Source organism: Pan paniscus, chromosome 16 (genome assembly GCF_029289425.2).
Source record: "Pan paniscus chromosome 16, NHGRI_mPanPan1-v2.0_pri, whole genome shotgun sequence".
NCBI classification, from domain to species: Eukaryota; Metazoa; Chordata; class Mammalia; order Primates; family Hominidae; genus Pan; species Pan paniscus.
In genome coordinates this window covers 51,472,939-51,491,963 of record NC_073265.2, presented here as the reverse complement: position 1 = coordinate 51,491,963, position 19,025 = coordinate 51,472,939, and positions in this window count along the sequence as shown.

The window sequence follows — 19,025 nt, the reverse complement described above, 5'->3', positions numbered from 1 at the left end:
TATGGAATGTTTTTCCATTTATTGGTGTCTTTAATTTCTTTTAGCAATGTTTTGCAGTTTTCTGTGTATAAATCTTGCACTGCATTGGTTAAATTTATTCCTAAGTATTTTATTATTTTTGATGCTATTACAAATGAAATTCTTTCCTTAATTTTCTTTTTGGGTTGTCCATTGCTAGTGTATAGAAATATAACTGATTTTCTGCCTTGTACCCTAACTCTGCTGAGTTAATTTGTTAGCTCTAATAATTTTATTTGTAGATTCTTTAGGATTTATATATATATATATATATGGAATCATGTCATCTGTGAATGGTTTTACTTCTTCCTTTTCAATTTGGATGCACTCTCTTTTTCTTGTCTAATTGCTCTGGCTAGAAGTTCTAGTATGATGTTGAATAGCACTGGTGAAAATGGGCATCCTTGTCTTATTCCTGATCTTAGAAAAAATTTCAGTCTTTTACTACTGAGTATGATGTTAACTGTGGTTTTTAAAAAATAAATACCCTTTTATTATGTTGAGGAAGTTCCCTTCTACTAGTCATAGTTTTCTGAGTGTTTTTATCACTAAAGCGTGTTGGAGCTTGTCAAATGCTTTTCCTGCATCATTTGAAATGATCATGTGAGGCCAGGCACGGTGGCTCATGCCTATAATCCCACCATTTTGGGAGGCCAAAGCAGGTGAATTGCCTGAGCTCAGGAGTTTGAGACTGGCCTGGCCAACATGGCAAAACCCCATCTCTACTAAAAGTACAAAAATTAGCTGGGCGTGGTGGTGCGCGCCTGTAGTCCTAACTACTTGGGAGGCTGAGGCAGGAGAATTGCTTGAACCCAGGAGGTAGAGGTTGCAGTGAGCCAAGATCACACCACTGCACTCCAGCCTGGGTGACAGAATGAGACCCTGTTTCATAGAAAACAAACAAAACAAGATCACGCAGACTTTTTCTCTTCATTCTATTAATGTGGTATATTATATTATTACATTGATTGATTTTTGTATGTTGAACCACTCTTGCATTCCTAGAATAAATCTCTAAATTCTGTTATTATGCTTTACTGTCCCTTCTTTTACATATTTTCTCCTGTCATATTTATTTCCTGCTATATGTGTACATATTATCTATGCATTCGTCTTTTTCCACACTTGTCACTCTTAGTTACTATTTTGTCTCTCTTTTATTGCTTGCATGTTTGGCTGATTTTCCTAAATAAGCACATTATATTTCACTGTCACAGGCAGACTAGAACCAACTCAGCAATGGAGGGCAGAAGGACTCAAGGAAAAGGGTAGTTAACCAATTACAGAGGCAGAACACACTAGCTTAAGTCAAGATGAGGTTGCAATGTCTATTTGTCCCATGCCACAATATCTGTGGATCAAGAATACTGACCTCCCTGGACTCTTGTCAGATTCTGCCCTAGAGAATAGGGAAAAGAGCTACCATCCTTAGGGGCTTGTTATGAACTATTGAGAGGCTCCTTGACCAATGGGAACATGTCTCTGTGACAGCATTTTGGGAATTTAAGGAGCATCAGGAAAGCCTCACTTTGTTAAAGAGGTAAGTAAACTAAACCCTGCTAATAATGCATTTGAGTATATCAGCTTCATTTCCTTAGGTGAAGAGCCTGGACCTTCTTAAACATTAAACACTCTAGGATATAAATGGTCAGATCTTTTATCTCTACATGAGTAAGTTGTGAGAAGAAGGAGAGAAAGAAGAGGAAGGTCAGAGGTACAGGGGAAGAGGTTCTTTAAAAAGGGCAAAACATGCACAAAATGTGGGCCAAGGGAGCTATAAACAAACTTCCGCATTGTACAAATGAGCCCAGGGTGAATTCTGGGAGGGGGATCCAAGCAAACAGTGAATTTGCCTTCTACAATTAGGATGCAAATTCCCCTTAAAAAAGGTGGATGCTCAGACATACCTAGCACAAGTCACAAGACATAGGATTCAGAAAAGACACTAGAAAAATCTCTCTTCCAAATGATGTTTAGTTTTCCGGTTCTGGCTATGCTACACTAAGGCTTTCCCAGTTTCCATCAGCAGGGGAAGGAGTATAGGGCATTTTTGGGAATCTAAATTTCTGAATGTGCAGCCCCCAGCTCTAAACCTTTCAACATAAACCCATCAAGGAGTGTGTTTCTGGTCCAAATCCTGGATCACACAGATTTGACTGCTATGAGGTCTCCCTGTCCCTTACTATTTTCCCCTAAAATCTGATTTTGGTCTTACCACAAACTCTTGAATTCTCATAAGATAAATATATCTAGGGAAATTCTAACTCCTAAACCTAAACAAAATAACTGTAAAAAATACCAGAAGAATCGTATTTCAATCAAGTTTTCACATTTTAAATTGCTATAATGTATTTATTTTTTATTTTTTAACTTTGAAGTTCAAGGGTACATGTGCATGTTTGTTACATAGGTAAACTTGTGTTGTGGGGGTTTGTTGTACAGATTTTTTTTTTTTTTTTGGTCAGCCAGGTATTAAGCCTAGAACCCATATACCCATATTCCTGATCCTCTCCCTCCTCCCACCCCAACCCTCCGATAGGCTTCAGTATGTGTTGTTCTTCTGTGTGTGTCCATGTGTTTTCATCGTTTAGCTCCCACTTGTGAGAACATGTGGTGTTAGGTTTTCTGTTCCTGTATTAGTTTGCTAAGGATAATGGCCTCCAGCTCCATCCATGTTCGTGCAAAGGACATGATCTCATTCTTTTTTATGGCTGCATAGTATTCCATGGTGTATATATATGTACCACGTTTTCTTGATTTAGTCTATCACTGGTGGGCATTTAGGTTGATTCCATATCTTTGCTATTCTGAATAGTGCTGCAATGAACATACGTGTGCATGTATCTTTATAACAGAACAATTTAGAGTCCTCTGGGTATATACCCAGTGATGGCATTGCTGGATCAAATGTTATATCTGTCTTTAGGTCTTTGAGGAATTGCCACACTGTCTTTCACAATGGTTGAACTAATTTTCGCTCCCAACAACAGTGTATAAGCATTCTTTTCTCTACAACCTTTCCAGCATCTCTTATTTTTTTACTTTTTTGTAATAGCCATTGAATTGCCTTTAACTCCTAATTTCCAGCCATTCCTTGTCTGATTTTAGGCGACAGAGCTGCTGACAATTAGATCTGCCCCAAGGATGACTCCAGCGATAAATGCCATGATGGCTCCATCTTTGCCCAGCCCTTTTGCCAACCAGGAGAATGAACATTCATCCCTCCAGGGAGAGGTAGGGAAACCAATAGGAATCCCACTCCATCAGTGTGATCTTCAGGTGGGAAGCAGAATGGCTGAGTCCCTGGACTGCAGGTGGAAGCTCACCTCCAGAGCTCATCGTGGGGGAATAGCCTAGCCTTAAAAAAACTATTCATATCGTTTTCAAGCTTGTTTAATATCAGTATGATTCTAGATCCTTCTGGATGATTGATATTGGAGATGCAGTAGAAAGGGATAGCCCTGAGTACCCAAGAGGTGGGAAGAGGGCACTGCAAGAATACAATCCCCCATTTCACAAGCTGATCTTCTGATTTGTATTGACTGATTGATTGTTTGAAATGGGGTCTTGCTCTGTCACCCAGGCTGGAGTGCAGTGGCACAATCATAGCTCATTAGAGTCTCAACCCCCTGGGCTCAAGCAATCCTTTTGTGTCAGCCTCCCAAGTCCCCAGGCTGCTCTCAAAGTCCTGAGGTGAAGCAGTCCTCCCACCTCAGCCTCCCAAAGTGCTAGGATAACAGGCGTGAGCCACCGAGCCCAGCCCTAACCTACTGAGGACACTGAGAGGAGGCTCCCAGTCATGCAGGGCAGAAGCTACCAACCAGAGGAATCCCACCCTAAGGCAGCCAGGTCCAAGACCCGTTTCTATCAGGCCATGGAGAGGCTGTGAGTTTAGGAGTAGGGGTGAGGTTGAGGGGTGTCAGGTTTCAGAAGTAACTCTAGGAACTTTCTCCATTTTAAGTCAGCTTGGGAGCATTTCTGTTCATTTCCCTACAGCAAAGCCACTCAGCATCACCTACACTGTTTCAGGTCACTTAAATGGTGCCCAAGGCCAGAGCTGGATTTTAACTTTTTAGCTGGATTGGAAAGGAAGGCTAGTTGGGAGCACATCAGCTAGGACTCACCAGAAGCAACTTGTGCAGAGAAGAGTTAACATAGTAGGCCTGAGACTGCTATCCTTGAAAAGGATACCTTGGCTGGTATCTGGGAACTTGGGTTTAGGGTTCCACACTTTTGGGGGTGGAGCTGAGTGGGAGAGAAGAAGGAGAAAACAATTTTCTATTATTTGGTGGTCCCAATATATCCTTGTCTCTTTCCATTTCTGCTCCTTTCAGACACATCCCTCAAACTACTTTTCTCATATCTCATTTTTCTTCTCTCAGAATTATAGAAAGAGATTTTTTCTAAAGAAGCTCACCAACTATACCAGAGATGCCTATATTGTCTGTTTGAATGACTATATTGGGCTATATTGTCTGTTTGAATGACTATATTGGGCTATATTTTGTCTGAATGACTATCTTCCAGTTGATAGCAGTGCTCTTCTTGTCTGCTCATTTCTGATACTGTGAGTTTTGATTTGTGTCTTCACTGCCTTCTTTTCATCTCTTTTTCAGATTCATTTCTTCCCTTTCCCTCTGCTATGGTATCAATCTACATTTTTTGTTTGTTCTGAAGCTGTTCTTGAATCTGCTTCTGTATTTGTCTCTGACATAATCTCAGCACTTGAATGTTTGTGTGTCTTCCTTTCACAGCTAAATGCATTCAAAGAAATCTTTTCTAGGGAGGCCTGGAGAAAGAAGCCATCTGAGTACATGAGCAGAACTACTTCAATCATCTATTTGTGATCAAAGAACAACTTGTTGTTGTTGTTGTTGTTGGGCCCCAGTGGGTCACAAATGATTAGATAGTACTCGTGTTTGTCAAAATCTGTGCCCTGACCTGGCTGCCTGCAGGCTCTCCTAGATTCTAACATCTTTCAACAAAAAACTATCAAGAAGTGGTTTCAATACATATGTGGAGAAAACACAAATAAAAGACTACAATAACAAAAAAACCAAAAATTTTTAAAAACTAGAAAAAAATGGTTTCAAGCCCCACAGCTGACCACCACTAAGAGTCAATATTTCCAAAGCCCACTATCTTGATCAAATACTTGGAAGCTCCCTGGCCTCTCCTTTTTGACCAGTCTCTTTGGGTCTAGGTAGCTGAGACAAAGCCAATGGTATTAAAACAAAGCAACATTGACCTTCCTCCCCACCTCCTACTCTTGCTACAAAGGCAGAGCCCAGTACCCTAATACACACATGCGACTGACTCAGCCCCAAAAGGTTGTCCATCACTCCTGGCTGTGTTCCCAGGGCTTCAGACAGGGCTGCAAGGCTTCCTGGGAGGGTTTCTCCAAGGATTTCAGCAGGGGCTCCAAGACTTCCTTTTAGAGGTTTTAGATAGGTTATGTTAAGATTTCAAGGAGTCCCTTGCAGGAACTATGGGACTTATCAAGGTTTTCCAAATTTCCACTTATGGGCCCTAGTGGAGGCCATAGATTTATTCTGCAGACTTTTAGATATTTTGAGCAGCAGCTTCTAGCACTGTCTTCTTCTTCAAGGTCTCAGGGAGTAGCTGATCATTATTAATCAGGGAGGCTTCTAGAGGATCCTCTCAGCATATGCTTTCCTCAGCCACCTCTTTTCATTCAGTCATTCAGCAGACATTTAAAGAGTACTATATTCTAGACATTGAGCTGGGTCAAACTTATGCCACATAGCATCAGCCACAAAGAGCTCACAGACATGGCTTTTCCCAGGACTCTCCTGCTGGAGGGGGCTGCCACCATCTGTTGCGTTCTTCACCTCCCACAAGGCCCCTCATCCATAAGCCTTGCTTCCCTGCCAGGTGGAACAGCTCAGGGTTCATCTTTCAGTTCTGTGGCTGCGCAGCAGTTAGTCTTATAGTCCCCAGTGGCAATTTTATTCCAAGCTCTTTCAAGAAGTTTACTAAAACCCACTGTGGAGCGGCACTAGGAGAGCAAATCTCTGTCAACCCACCAGTGACAATTCTCAGGCCCTCTGGCTCTTGTTTGGCTACACTCTGAGGCAACAGTAGGGACCCTCAAAGATCAAGAGTCTGAAAAGGTCTTTTAGCCCTAATGCCAATCCCACCCAGCCACACTTTGCTAACACAGTAGTCACACTTTCCAAGACTTTTCAAATTTATTTCTGGGAATCAAATTCCACAAGCCACAACTAAATGGGAATAACTTCTTTAATGAAACACACCTGGAGTGGGTTTGTCACTCTCTAATAGGTCAGAGAAGCCCTGATGGGGCCTTTGAAAGTATATGACATCACAGTGGGTACCAGGAGAGGCCATGCCTGGAAAAAGGAGCAATCATAATAACAGCTATATTGATAGCTGTGCAACAGATAACTATTGAAGCAGTCTACAAATATGGAACTCTTTTTACCTGACCAACATCTCTATGAGGTAGGTACTATTGTTTCATCCTCACTTTACACTTAAGAAACTGAGAAACTGAGATTGTAAGTAACTTGTTCAGTGTCACATAGCTGGTATAATAGCAAGACTTGAACCCTGGCAGTCTGGCCAGAGACTCTGAGCTCTAATGCCTGCACCTCTCCAAGGTGACTGGAAATGTCTCTTACAATACTTCCATTTCCCGTCAGCTTTCTTTTTTTAATTCCTTTCAAATTTTCTTCCATGGTATTGGTTCAGCTACTGAAGACCACTTTTGGTCCTGGAGAGAGGGGACAGGAGGGCTTATTGTTTCTTCCCTCAATGTTCCTGAAACAAAATTTTCTCTCTACTTTTCCACCCCTGGCCCATTTAGTCAACCCTTCTGACTGGGACTTATTCTGTTTCCCCCTCTGAAAACATGAACCTTTGCAGACGTCTTTCTTCCCTTCTCTTGAAGCTGACAATGGAGGGAGAGGACTGGTCTGCCAAGAGAGCCAACCCTAAGGTCAGAGAAGAGAAGAGAGCCCCTGGGTGCTCAGCGGGGTCTGAGCCTCAGTGTCTGAATCTGCCTGTGACTCTGGCGTCTTGGGGGGCTCTCTGACACCCTCTCCCTTACCCTCTCTCTTTAGATCCCTTGCCTTTCACTGCTCTTTTCTCTGCTACTGTCTCCTGGCCTGTTTGTCTCCCCACCCATCTGCCCACCATCCACGTGACCTTTTTGCTGCTGGAGCTGCTTTTTGGGGCCTGGCTTTCCTTCTTTCACCATCTCCTTGTCTCTGGACTCTTCTCAGGTTACTCTTTCTGGCTGTATCTTGCTGAGGGTGTGTCTGTGTCTGATTCTTGCCTATTTTTTTTTAGGAGGCTAAAACGGGGAAAAGAGCTCATGACCCCAGGATAAAATCCATTCTTTTGTAAGGTGGTGTAAAGGCCCTTGCATCTGTCTTCACTTCCACTCTTGCCACTGCTGCCCCCTAAGGCAGTGCGGCAGCCATAAGGAACTTTATTTTTTCCCTAAATGTGCTCCACCCCTCACAGGTACTGTTCCTTCCACTGGGAAGACTTTGCCACCCCAAACCCACTATTCAGTTAACTCCCACTCATTTTCAAGCCTCAGACACAGCTTCCTCTAGGAAAACAGCCCCTGGCCCAGGTGTGTCTTGCGTGTACTTCCAGCCCATATTGCTGTGAAAGCGATGGTCATGTGCATTGAATTTGCCTGTTTACATATTGTGTCTCCCCCACTGGACTTTGCTCTTTGAAGGCAAAGGATGACCTTCCTTCAACAGAATATAGTGAGAAGACTGCTTTTGGCATCATTCCCTACCAACTGTTCTCTCCCCACATCATCTTCTGAAACGTTGGCTCTTTTCTGCCTGATTTGGGGATTCTACAAACCCAAATACTAATGCCTCCTCCTCCAAGTCCCAAGAAACACCCTTGAGGGTATTTCTTCTGAAACTTCTCATGTAGTCTTTATTTTTTTAAATCACGGAAGAAGGTGAGGTTGAGTAGGAGTTTCATGGGGGTCCTTCTGATAACCATCTTGGTGACTCCAGTTACAGGCAGGAAACCTAGATAAAGCCAGTCACATATCGATAACCCTTACCCATGTTCAATATCAACATCAAGCATTTTTCAAAGGGAGGCACAATATCTCATTCTTATTCACAAAAAATTTGTTGAAATGTTTCTTTCATGTATATCTACATATGTGTATATATATGTGTGTATGTATGTGTGTATACATGTGTACATATTACTGACCTACAGATAGTGCTACATAAGGAGGCTTTATTCACATATATGTATAGGATAGGGATGTAGAATGAGTCCTCGATGACAGACAGCACCTTCAACCTCGCTTTTCTGGCTGCATCTGAGAAATTGTGAGTTAGGGCCATGGGCCGGGTTCTGAGAGGACCTAATCAGTTCCAAGCACCTTAAAGTCCAAGCTGGGAAGTTTATATATTCTTTTAAAGAAAAATGTCTCCTTTAGTAGTGGTAGCCAAAGAAAAACTACATTTTTGCCTGGTAGAAATGATAGCCTATTATCCCACCTGTAGTACCTGCTTGTTTAATGAATAGTTGAATGTTGTCCAGCCAATTCATACGTCATTGTCTCCTTGCATGTTCCCCAATCCTAGAGAGGGCTTGAGCCTTTGATATGCTTTGGATGTTTTTCCTCCTCATATCTCATATTGAAATGTGATCCCCAAAGTTGGATGTGTGGTCTAGCGGGAGGTGTTTGGGTCATGGGGTCACTATCCTCATGAATGGCTTGGTGCTGTCCTCCTGGTAATGTGTGAGTTCCCACTCTGAGTTCACGTGAGATCTGGATGTTGAAAAGAGTCTGGCACCTCCTCCCTCTCTCTTGCTCACACTCTCACCACGTGATAGGCTGCCTCCTCCTGTGCCTTCCACCATGAGTAAAAGCTTCCTGAGGCTCTCACCAGAAGCAGATGCTGGCAGCATGATTCTTGTACAGTCTGCAGAACTGTGAGCCAAATAAACCTCTTTTCTCTATAAATTACCAAGTCTCGGTTATTTCTTCATAGCAACAAGAATTGACTAACACAGCCCCGTACTTTTTCATGAACTGACTAACACAGCCCTATACTTTTTCATGAACTGAATAACACAGCCCTGTACTTTTTCAAGTTTCTATTGATGGCTTCACCACCACCAACTAGAGCCTCCAGCAGGGCTCACCCTGCCCTGGTCTCTCTTCTGGCAAAGTCAGCTTCTCATAGCTGATCCTATACCAGTTCTCCAGGCAGTCAAAAGCTCAGAATTACCCTCTCCATTCTGCATACAGCAGTGCCCAGGACAGTCCTGTGCTTTAAGCCCTTCTTCATCCAGTAGCTCTCTTGAGGAACTTATGCAACATTGGTGAGATAAGACTCTCACAGTAGTCTCTGTTTCCATGATTTTGTTAGCTATTTTAGACATTTACATTAAAATTCTAAGATTATTTTGTCTTAATTTTGAAACAACAAACACAAAAGGGATCCTTTAGAAGGTATTTTTAAATCTCCCACTGAATTGCGTGTGTCATATATATATATATATATAGAGAGAGAGAGAGAGAGAGAGACAGAGAGAGACAGAGAGACAGAGAGAGAGACAGAGACAGGGCCTTGCTCTGTCACCCAGGCTGGAGTGCAGTGGTGCAATCACAGTTCACTACAACCTTGAACTACTGGGCTCAAGTGATCTGTTCCACCCCAGCCTCCAAAGTAGCTAATTTTTTTAAGTAAAAAAAATTTTTTTTTTTTGTACAGACAGGATCTCACTGCATTGCCCAGGTTGGTCTCACATGCCTGGCCTCAAGCGATATTCCAACCTCGGCTTCCCAAAGTGCTGGGATTACAGGCGTGAGCAACCCTACCCGGCCTGAGTTGTGTTTTTAAAATCAAGGTTCTCTTTGCATGTCTAATAGTTTTTGCTTATTAAAACACATAGGTGCTGGATTGTGTAGTGTGTATATTTTTTACATAATTTATTCAACGTAGCCTAATAAAATAATACTACTACTATTTCTGCGTGTGTGTGTGTGTGTGTGTGTGTGTGTGTGTGTATTTGGCTTTGTCAACTACTTTATTTTCATCAACTGCTTTGGAAGCATTTTGTTTTAAGTATATTTCTTGTTCAACAATATATTAAATAATATATTAGAAAAAACAAAACCCAATAATGTAGTCTCTTTTAATTGAAAAATTCAGCCTACTCACATTTCATAAAATAATTGTTATACTCCCTCTTATTTTTTCATCTTATTTTATGTTTACCATTTAACTATATCCTTTTTTTTTGCTTTTCCTTCTTTTCCATTTATTCTCCCCTGTGTCCCCTGTTGATTTAGAAATTCTACTCTATTTTCCCATTCTGCTCATAATTACCTCCCAGTTTGTAACACTCATGATCAGACACGTATTCTTTACTAGTAAATAAAAAGGCATATTCCTCTACATGCCCCCCACCACAAACCCACAAATTTCACAGTCGTCCCAGGGAGACACATGTCTCATGTTTATACCCAGCTACTGAGGCACACCTGGTTGGGGGCAAACAATCATAGTGGGCTCAGACCTGAGAATGAGACTCCAGGGGCCCAGAGTCCCTGTCTCCATTGCTAGGCTAGCTCTGACAATCCCCAGTTACTGACACTCAAAGCCCCACTTTTAAAGCTGGAGCTGTCTCTCTCAGACTTAATGTACCTCTCATCAGACCTCTCAGAAAAGGTCAGATGGGGACAGATTTGGGAGTGAAAGGATAAAGGGCTGCCCCAGGGCATGGGGGAGAAGGGTATAAGAAATAGTGAAATGTGCCCAGGAGAAGTTGAGGGATGACATTTGACTGTGGGGCCACTCTTCCTGGTAGGAGTGTCCCTCAGCAGGTACAGAAGCTCTCCAGCGCCAAAGCCTGGTGAGGCGCTGTGTCCTAGACATGCGTGGGAGAAGGGAAAAGGCAAGATAGGGAAGAGTGCCCTGAAGGGTCACAGCAGGGGAAGGAGGAGAGGTCAAGGTGGGGGATATGGTGGTCACGGAGGGTGGATGAAGGGCCCCTGATGGAGAGGCAGGGCTTCAGGCAGAGGTCCCAGACAGACTGGGCTTCCAGACTGGGGCCTTCTTGTTGTGGAGGAGGTGGGATTTGGACTGGGGAGGAGTGGACAGTACCCTGGGGTCTTGTGACTCAAGTATTTCCTCTTAGGGAGTATAGAAGTGTGTGGAGACAGTCAGGTCAGAATGGGATTGGGAATGGTAGGGCCTCTTACATTTGGCCCTCAGCTGGGCACTCCTTAGGAGGTTGGGTCAGAGCCTGAGCAAGACCCTCCATGCCCTCTGGGTGAAGGTGGACTCTAGCTCTGGGCAAACTCCTCCAGAGACCTGGGACCTTGGACCCCAGCACACCTGAACCGGCTGTAAGGGTCAGGAGCACCCATCCTTCCTCACAGTCTGCAAAGGGCGCTTTGGAAAGGAAAACATCTTAGCTCCACTCCCTCATACTTGAGTCCAGGAAGCAGATGAGAATAGGACACACACGTGCTAAAGGGAACTAGAGGCATCCGGGCTGGACGCTGGTAGAAATGCAGGAGGAGCATTGCTAGCTCTCGTTAGCTGAGCATTGACCTCGACAGGCGCTGTGACGGATGGTCGTCCCTACAAGTTATGGCATCACTAACGTGGAGATGAAAAACCAGAGGCTCTGAGTTTAGATTGCTTTCCCAGCGTCGCACACCTAATAGGTGGGAGAGCTTACACAAAAGCTGTCTCTCTGATTTCAAAGCCGAATGTCTCAACTTCTACACTCTCCACAATTATTTTGAATACTTTAGCGGCCTTTATTTGGAGTCTGGCCTTACACTTACTGTTGAATGGGAAAGGCGACCAAGAAAAGAACAGAATAGAGGAGAAGACTGATGAGAATAAGGGTGGGGGGAGCCCTTTGTGACTCTGGGCAATTCCTCCCTGTTCACTTCTATACCTGCTTTCCTCACACACACACCAATCTGCAGGGTTGGCTGATTCCTCGGTTGGAGAGGTGTTATATAATCAAATAGGTTCCTCTGCCTCCCAAACCATGGCAGAACCCCCACCAGCCCTGTCCGCAGCAGTCTCCCTCAGCTTCCCCTAAGCTTCCATGCCTCTCCCGCTTTCTGTCAGAACTGCACTGTGTGGAAAAGGCCTGGGGGCATTAGGAGGGGCCCCAGAAGGGCCGACAGACTTAATTAGATTGTCAAAGGGCTTGGTCTGTTCTTCCCTGTTTCCAAAATCTCTTCATGTATCTGCCCATCTTAAAATGTAAAATACATTTAAAAATCTGGGCTTGGCGCAGTGGCTCATGCCTGTCATCCCAGCATTTTGGGAGGCCGAGGTGGGCGGATCACTTGTCAGGAGTTCAAGACCAGCCTGGCTAACAGGGCAAAACCCCGTCTCTACTAAAAATACAAAAATCAGCCAGGTGTGGTGGTGGGCGCCTGTAATCCTAGCTACTCGGGAGGCTGAGGAGGTTGCAGTGAGCCGAGGTCACACCACTGCACTCCAGCCTGGGCGACAGAGCAAGACTTAGTCTCAAAAAAAATAAAACGAAACAAAACAAAACAAAAAAACAACTCACCAAAAAAACAAAACCCTACTATGTGAAAAATACAAATAAAAGGACAATGCAAAACCCTCGTATCATCTATCACAAATAAATTGTCACCATTTGGTCATATGTCTCCCTCTGCCCTGCTAAAGGATAAGTGTAAGAAACAAAGTTTAATTGTTGCCTTTTTGGGCGAGTATAATACCAGTGAAGTTTTTGTAAATAACTTTGTAAAGTTGTGTAGTATATGCTGTGTCTACTGTTTAAGTCATTAAAGTGTTCAAAGAACTAAACTATACTCACTTTTTGATTGTAATCTAAATAATGTAGGGATATTTATAATTAAACGAGGAATTAATGAGTAGACGCTCAATTAAAAAATGCTTTTAGAGATGGTATCAGATGTATGAGTTTAATAAATTGAGCCCAAAACAACACAAATAGTGGTGAGTATGGCTTCCCGGTGCAAAAACCCTTTGAACCTGGGAGAGTTTCAACATAAAGGCTAAGAGGCAGGGGAGATACAGCAGAGAAGACATCAGAAAGACCTAAGAGGCGCTAGAAGCAAGGCAGCGACAGGTTACTAGACGCAGGCGCTTCAGAACAAGCTGCCTCCTGGGGAGACGGCAGGAGAGCCAAGTGGGCTCAGCCCCAGATGGCTGAGGGGACACCTAGAGGGTTCCAAGCAGGGGTAGGACAGGCCCGGTAGCAGGGCCTGTGAGTAAGGGCAGAGGGACGGGGAGATGGCTTCACTTCCGAGGAGCGTTGCGCAGAGAGAGACCGGCACCCCGGCCATGGTGACCCGGGAGAGTGACACTGTTCAAAGTCACCGGAAGACATGCGACTGGAAGGGGGACAGGGGAGGAGGGCCCCGCGAACAGCGTGCCTCGCTGGGCCCAGACTCGGGCGAATCTCAGGTAACCCATGCGCCCCGTGTTTATACCCTGCGGCCGTGTGTGGAGCTGGGGGCCACCGCCGAAGCCCACCAGGCAGGGCAGGGGAGGGCAGGGCAGGGCGCCCGCGGCTGGGGCTCCTCCCTGCACCCCGCCACGGAGGAGGGGTTAGGACGCCCGGCTCCTCTGACCCACCGCCTAGCGGGGCCCCTGGCGCCGCCCCGGAAGGCCCGTTAGGCCCGGAAGCCCCTGGCGGCGGGCGCGGGAGACCACCCCCCACGCAGCCGTTAAAGGGCGTTGATTTCCCGCCTCACGTCCTCCTTCCGTTAGGGCCGGATGGCGGGGACTGGTGTTTATTTGGTAGGGGCCCCTATGCAGGAGGACGCCCACTGGAGCTCTGGAGTGTGGGACATCCCCAAACCTAAACTGTTAACTGAGACCTGGAACTGTAGCCGAGTCATATATTCTTCTTCTTTTTTTGAGACGGAGTTTGGTTCTTGTTACCCGGGCTAGAGTGCAGTGGCGCGATCTCGGCTCACTGCAACCTCCGCCTCCCCGGTTCTAGTGATTCTCTTGCCTCAGCCTACCGAGTAGCTGGGGTTACAGACATGCGCCACCACGCCTGGCTAATTTTTTTGTATTTTATTAGAGACAGGGTTTCACCATGTTGGCCAGGCGAGTCGTATATTCTTGTGGTGATAGTGGCCTTAGGAAAAAAACAAACAAACAAACAAAACGCCTTCTTGGATGACGTAAGGTAGAAGCCGCGGAAGCCTTGTTAAACAGTGCATCTGGCCTGTGGGGCAGCTTTTGGATAAACCCCTAGAAAATATGAAAACTCTGTCACGGGAAGAAGGGGCTGTACAGTGAATGTTAAGTTGGGTGAAGTTTACGGTTCCATCCATGAATACTGAGCTTCAGCTGCCAACCTCGCAGGCCACTTTTCTTCAGCTCAAAGCTGAGGATTTTTAAGCAGATTTTCTGACAACCAGAGGGGAGCAGACATGCTTCCTGCTCTTTAAGCGACTCCCTGGGATCCTAGTCATCCATCTAGTGAAGTCAAGAACCCATTAGAATTCCACCGACCCAGCCTTTTTGTGCCCAAGTGACAGATTCTGCCAAGTCAGACAAGCCTAGGGGCTTCTACCACACACGACATAACTATTTTCTTTCTGTTCCTTTCTTTTCCCTATCAAAGTCCTCTCAGGCTCTCATAATGATATAAACATGGGTGTTACCATCCTGCATGAGACAGGAAAGACAATTCTTGAAATGACTTTTAAGTCACTTTGATGTCATTAGAGAAGTCATTTAACAAGTGTGTTATTAAGTTTAAAAAATTAAAAGACTATGGCCTTTGGTGACTTCCCTCCCTGGTGGGGCACTATACTTTGCTCTCTAGCTGTTGCAGCCTTTTTCTGGCTTGCAGGTTAAGTTGGGTGTGTGAGCTGCGCAAAAGCTCTGTAGTTGGTTAATGAGAGCAAACGCTGTGGGCCTGACTTGGAACTGCATCTGGATGTGGACTCCCCCAAGTTGCTGGGCATTGTGGGATGGGAGGAAGGTGTTTTTCCTGAGACCAGAACTAGGAAAGTGAGAAAGTTTCCTGGTAACAGGGAACCTGAACGAAGGACTACCTTTAAGATTTTGGGGAAGGGCGAGGGTTTGTTCTTAAAACCCATTTTTAGAATAGGTTAAACCTATATACAAATAGCAGCATTCTTGGTGGCAGTAATTAGAGAAGATTCATCACAGTGGTTGGGAACATAAAGGAAACGAGAGTGGGGATGGGCAAGCCTGGGATTAGAAAAAATATGACCTCTTCCTTTCTCCTGAATTAGTGCCTCGTCACTGTAAGCAGTCCTGGAATTCAGGAACGATGTTACAGAGGTAATTAAACAGTAGTTCAGGTATAATTTTCAAGGCGGTTAAGAATTTGGGATTCAGTCTTGCTGATATTGAATCCCAATTCAGTACGCTTCGGGAATGTGGGTCTGGTGACTGGTGTCAGAGTAGGAGGAATCTTGGGACTGAGGGGAATAGGTGATATTCATTGTTAGGCAGCTGCTCGCTGCAAATGGCCTCTTCATGGTTAGACCCTTTTCCAAATGTCAGGACGCTAGACACGTAATGTCGATTATACAGGAAAGTCGTGTTTGGTGATTTGCTTCTTTGATCTCTCAGCTCTCCCCTCCATTTTAACATCACCAAAATGCCTGAATTTAGGATGTGCTATTTGTCCCCACACCCTGAAATCCTGTGCTCTGTGCTGCTGGACTAAGTGGTAAAGAGTGTTGGATTCTAGTGGGAACCTGAGGTTGAACTCTCTCAAGTATCCTACATGTTGTCCTTTCCTCCAATTGAGAGAGAATCTGAGGAGACCAACAAACTTTTGACCTCAGATCAGAGGTGGAAAGGGAGCTTGCAGAGGTATCAGTTCTGTGGGAGGTTGGATTATGACCAGAAAATTAGATAGTGACATGAGGAGTGTGGCAGTGGTGTTAAGAACTTTTCTCCTTGGGGTGCTAGTTGAGAGCCTTTGCTGTCACTCAATATAGGGCCCGGAGCTGCCCTTTTGGAGTGACGTGCTGAAAGATGGAGCCCCAGTTGGCCCCATCCTGGGTGAGGATATAGACCCGTGAAAATGTCGGTTCCTAGGTTGATGGTAATTGGAAGAGCTTTTTGGGTGACTCTGAAGAAGGCTGTTGGGCTAAGGGTAAAAGACCAGCTGTCACATACAGGCTAAGGGATTCAGGACTCTCTTGAGACTTCTCTTTGGGTGGTAACTGGGATGGTGTTACAGGTGTTGGACAGAAGTCTGAAGTGAGTCAGGGATGGGAGGCTTCCTTTGTGCTCTGTGGCACAATCACAGGCACAGTGGGAGGGACAACGTTACCACCCCTCCTCTCCCTGAAGTGCCTTGTATACAGCTGTGGGCTGTCCAACTGCAACTCACCTTGGGCTTTCTCAGCCCTCATGCTATGTAGAAAAGGGAGAAAATGTCGTTGTGAGAGATTTGGAAAATACATAACACAAAAAAGAAACACTCTTATCCCCAAATAATGAAAAGAAACTGAAGGAAAAAAATTGTCTCATTTATGAGTTGCTTTAGTCCAGGAAGCCTGAGGTCCGCAGAATAAATACCCACGTAGAGAATATATCAGTGTTTAGGTGTAGGTTAAGGGTCTTTGCCGAGGCTGGGGATGGGACAGAACACAAAGCTTCTAGGTTTTTACCCCTTGACGAGAAAGCCTTTCTGGGGGAAGTGCTATTGTGCAGGTTTAAAAAAAACTTTTGTGCAAATTACAAAAGAGTTATCAGAATGTGGGCTTCTGAGGGAGTCAGTCAGGTTTGTTATATATATATATATATAGATAGATATAGATAGATAGATAGATAGATAGATAGATAGATTGATTGATTTGGGGCTGTAAAGCAGGCATTGAAAAATAGCTGTGAGTTTCCAGAGTTTAAGGGGAACAAGGTTGGTAGTTGAGTATTGGGTCCGGGAACCCTTTCCTGCATGGTTGAAGGAATTTGCTCTTGTTGATGCTAACTGGAAGAGGGGAGCTTAAGGTTGCCTGACCAGAGCCCAAAAGAAACTGGAACTAAGGTACTGGCTGGATAGGCCAGCCATAGACACATTTGTGTCTGTCCCATAGATGCAAAGCCAGGTGAAGGATACTGGTTCTATTACTCTCATTTCCCCAGACATTTTGAGGAATGTTTGGTGTATGTGGTCCTGTAATGAGGGACAATGCTTTAAGTTGGATAGCTGTCTTTACAAAACAACAGCATTGCCGTATTTTTCTCACTTGCTATGGGCCAATGAAATCTTTCACTTAATTGCCACAGTCCTGGAACAGCATTTAATTTCTACTGATCTAGCCCAGCTCTATGGCCCAAAAAACCATGGCATAATGTCATGGAGCTTCCCCATCTTTCTTTGAGCAGATGGCCAAAGGAAGGGTTTTAGGGTACCAAGATTATGGCCTGAAACTTTGTGGAGATTCTGAAATCTCTGCTTTACGGATTGATTAGGGTTTCTCACCCTGCTTTTCCCTTCTGGAGGGTATTTTTCTGCGGCCATTTTGCAAATTTCCCGGCATCTTACTCTTTCAAAAAGCTTGGAAGTTTTCTGGCTCTGATATTTTCCCTTTGGTCTATGTTCTGCCTTTTTCTTAGGTGTTTTTGTCTCTCCTCCCAACTATTAGGTTGGTGCAAAAGTAATTTTGGGTTCAGACCTTGAATTTTAAATCATAACTAGGCTCAAACACATCTTTATTAATCAAAATTGGAACCATTACCATCAACACATTTTTGCCAACAAGACCAAGTTTATTCCTGTAGTGTAAAAATCCACGCTTACAGATTTGAGGAACTCTCAGAAAGCATTTTCTGCATACTGCTGGTTGTCGAAGTGTTTTCCCTGCAAAAAGTTGTCGATGCTTGAGGAAGTGGTAGTCAGCTGGTGGTAGGTCAGGTGAATATGGCAGATGAAGCAATGCTTTGTAGCCCAATTCATTCAAACTTTGAAGCGTTGGTTGTGTGACATGTGGTCAGGCGTTGTTGTGGAGAAGAATTGGGCCCTTTCTGTTGACAACTGCTGACTGCAGGCGTTGCAGTTTCCTATGCATCTCATCGATTTGCTGAGCATACTTCTCAGATGTAATGGTTTCACCAGGATTCAGAAAGCTGTAGTGGATCAGACCAGCAGCAGACCGCCAGTGACCATGACCATGACCTTTTTTTTTTTTTTTTTTTGTTGCAAGTTTGGCTTTGGGAAGTGCTTTGAAGCTTCTCAGTCCAGCCACTGAGCTGGTCTTCACCAGCTGTTGTATAAAATCCACTTTCCTTTATTTTTCTTTTTTTTGAATTTATTTTTATTTATTTTTATTTTTATTTATTTATTTTTGTTTTTTATTGATCATTCTTGGGTGTTTCTCGCAGAGGGGGATTTGGTAGTGTCATAGGACAATCGTGGAGGGAAGGTCAGCAGATAAACAAGTGAACACAGGTCTCTGGTTTTCCTAGGCAGAGGACCCGGCGGCCTTCCGCAGTGTTTGTGTCCCTGGGTACTTGAGATTAGGGAGTGGTGATGACTCTTAACGAGCATGCTGCCTTCAAGCATCTGTTTAACAAAGCACATCTTGCACCGCCCTTAATCCATTTAACCCTGAGTGGACACAGCACATATTTCAGACAACACTGCGTTGGGGGTAAGGTCATAGATCAACAGCATCCCAAGGCAGAAGAATTTTTCTTAGTACAGAACAAAATGGAATCTCTTATGTCTACTTCTTTCTACACAGACACAGCAACAATCTGATTTCTGTATCTTTTCCCCACATTTCCCCCTTTTCTATTCGACAAAACCGCCATCGTCATCATGGCCCATTCTCAATGAGCTGTTGGGTACACCTCCCAGACGGGGTGGCGGCCGGGCAGAGGGGCTCCTCACTTCCCAGAAGGGGCGGCTGGGCAGAGGCGCCCCCCACCTCCCTCCCGGACGGACTTATAAGTTTGGCATGCTTCTGGGGTTTTGTTTCTCCC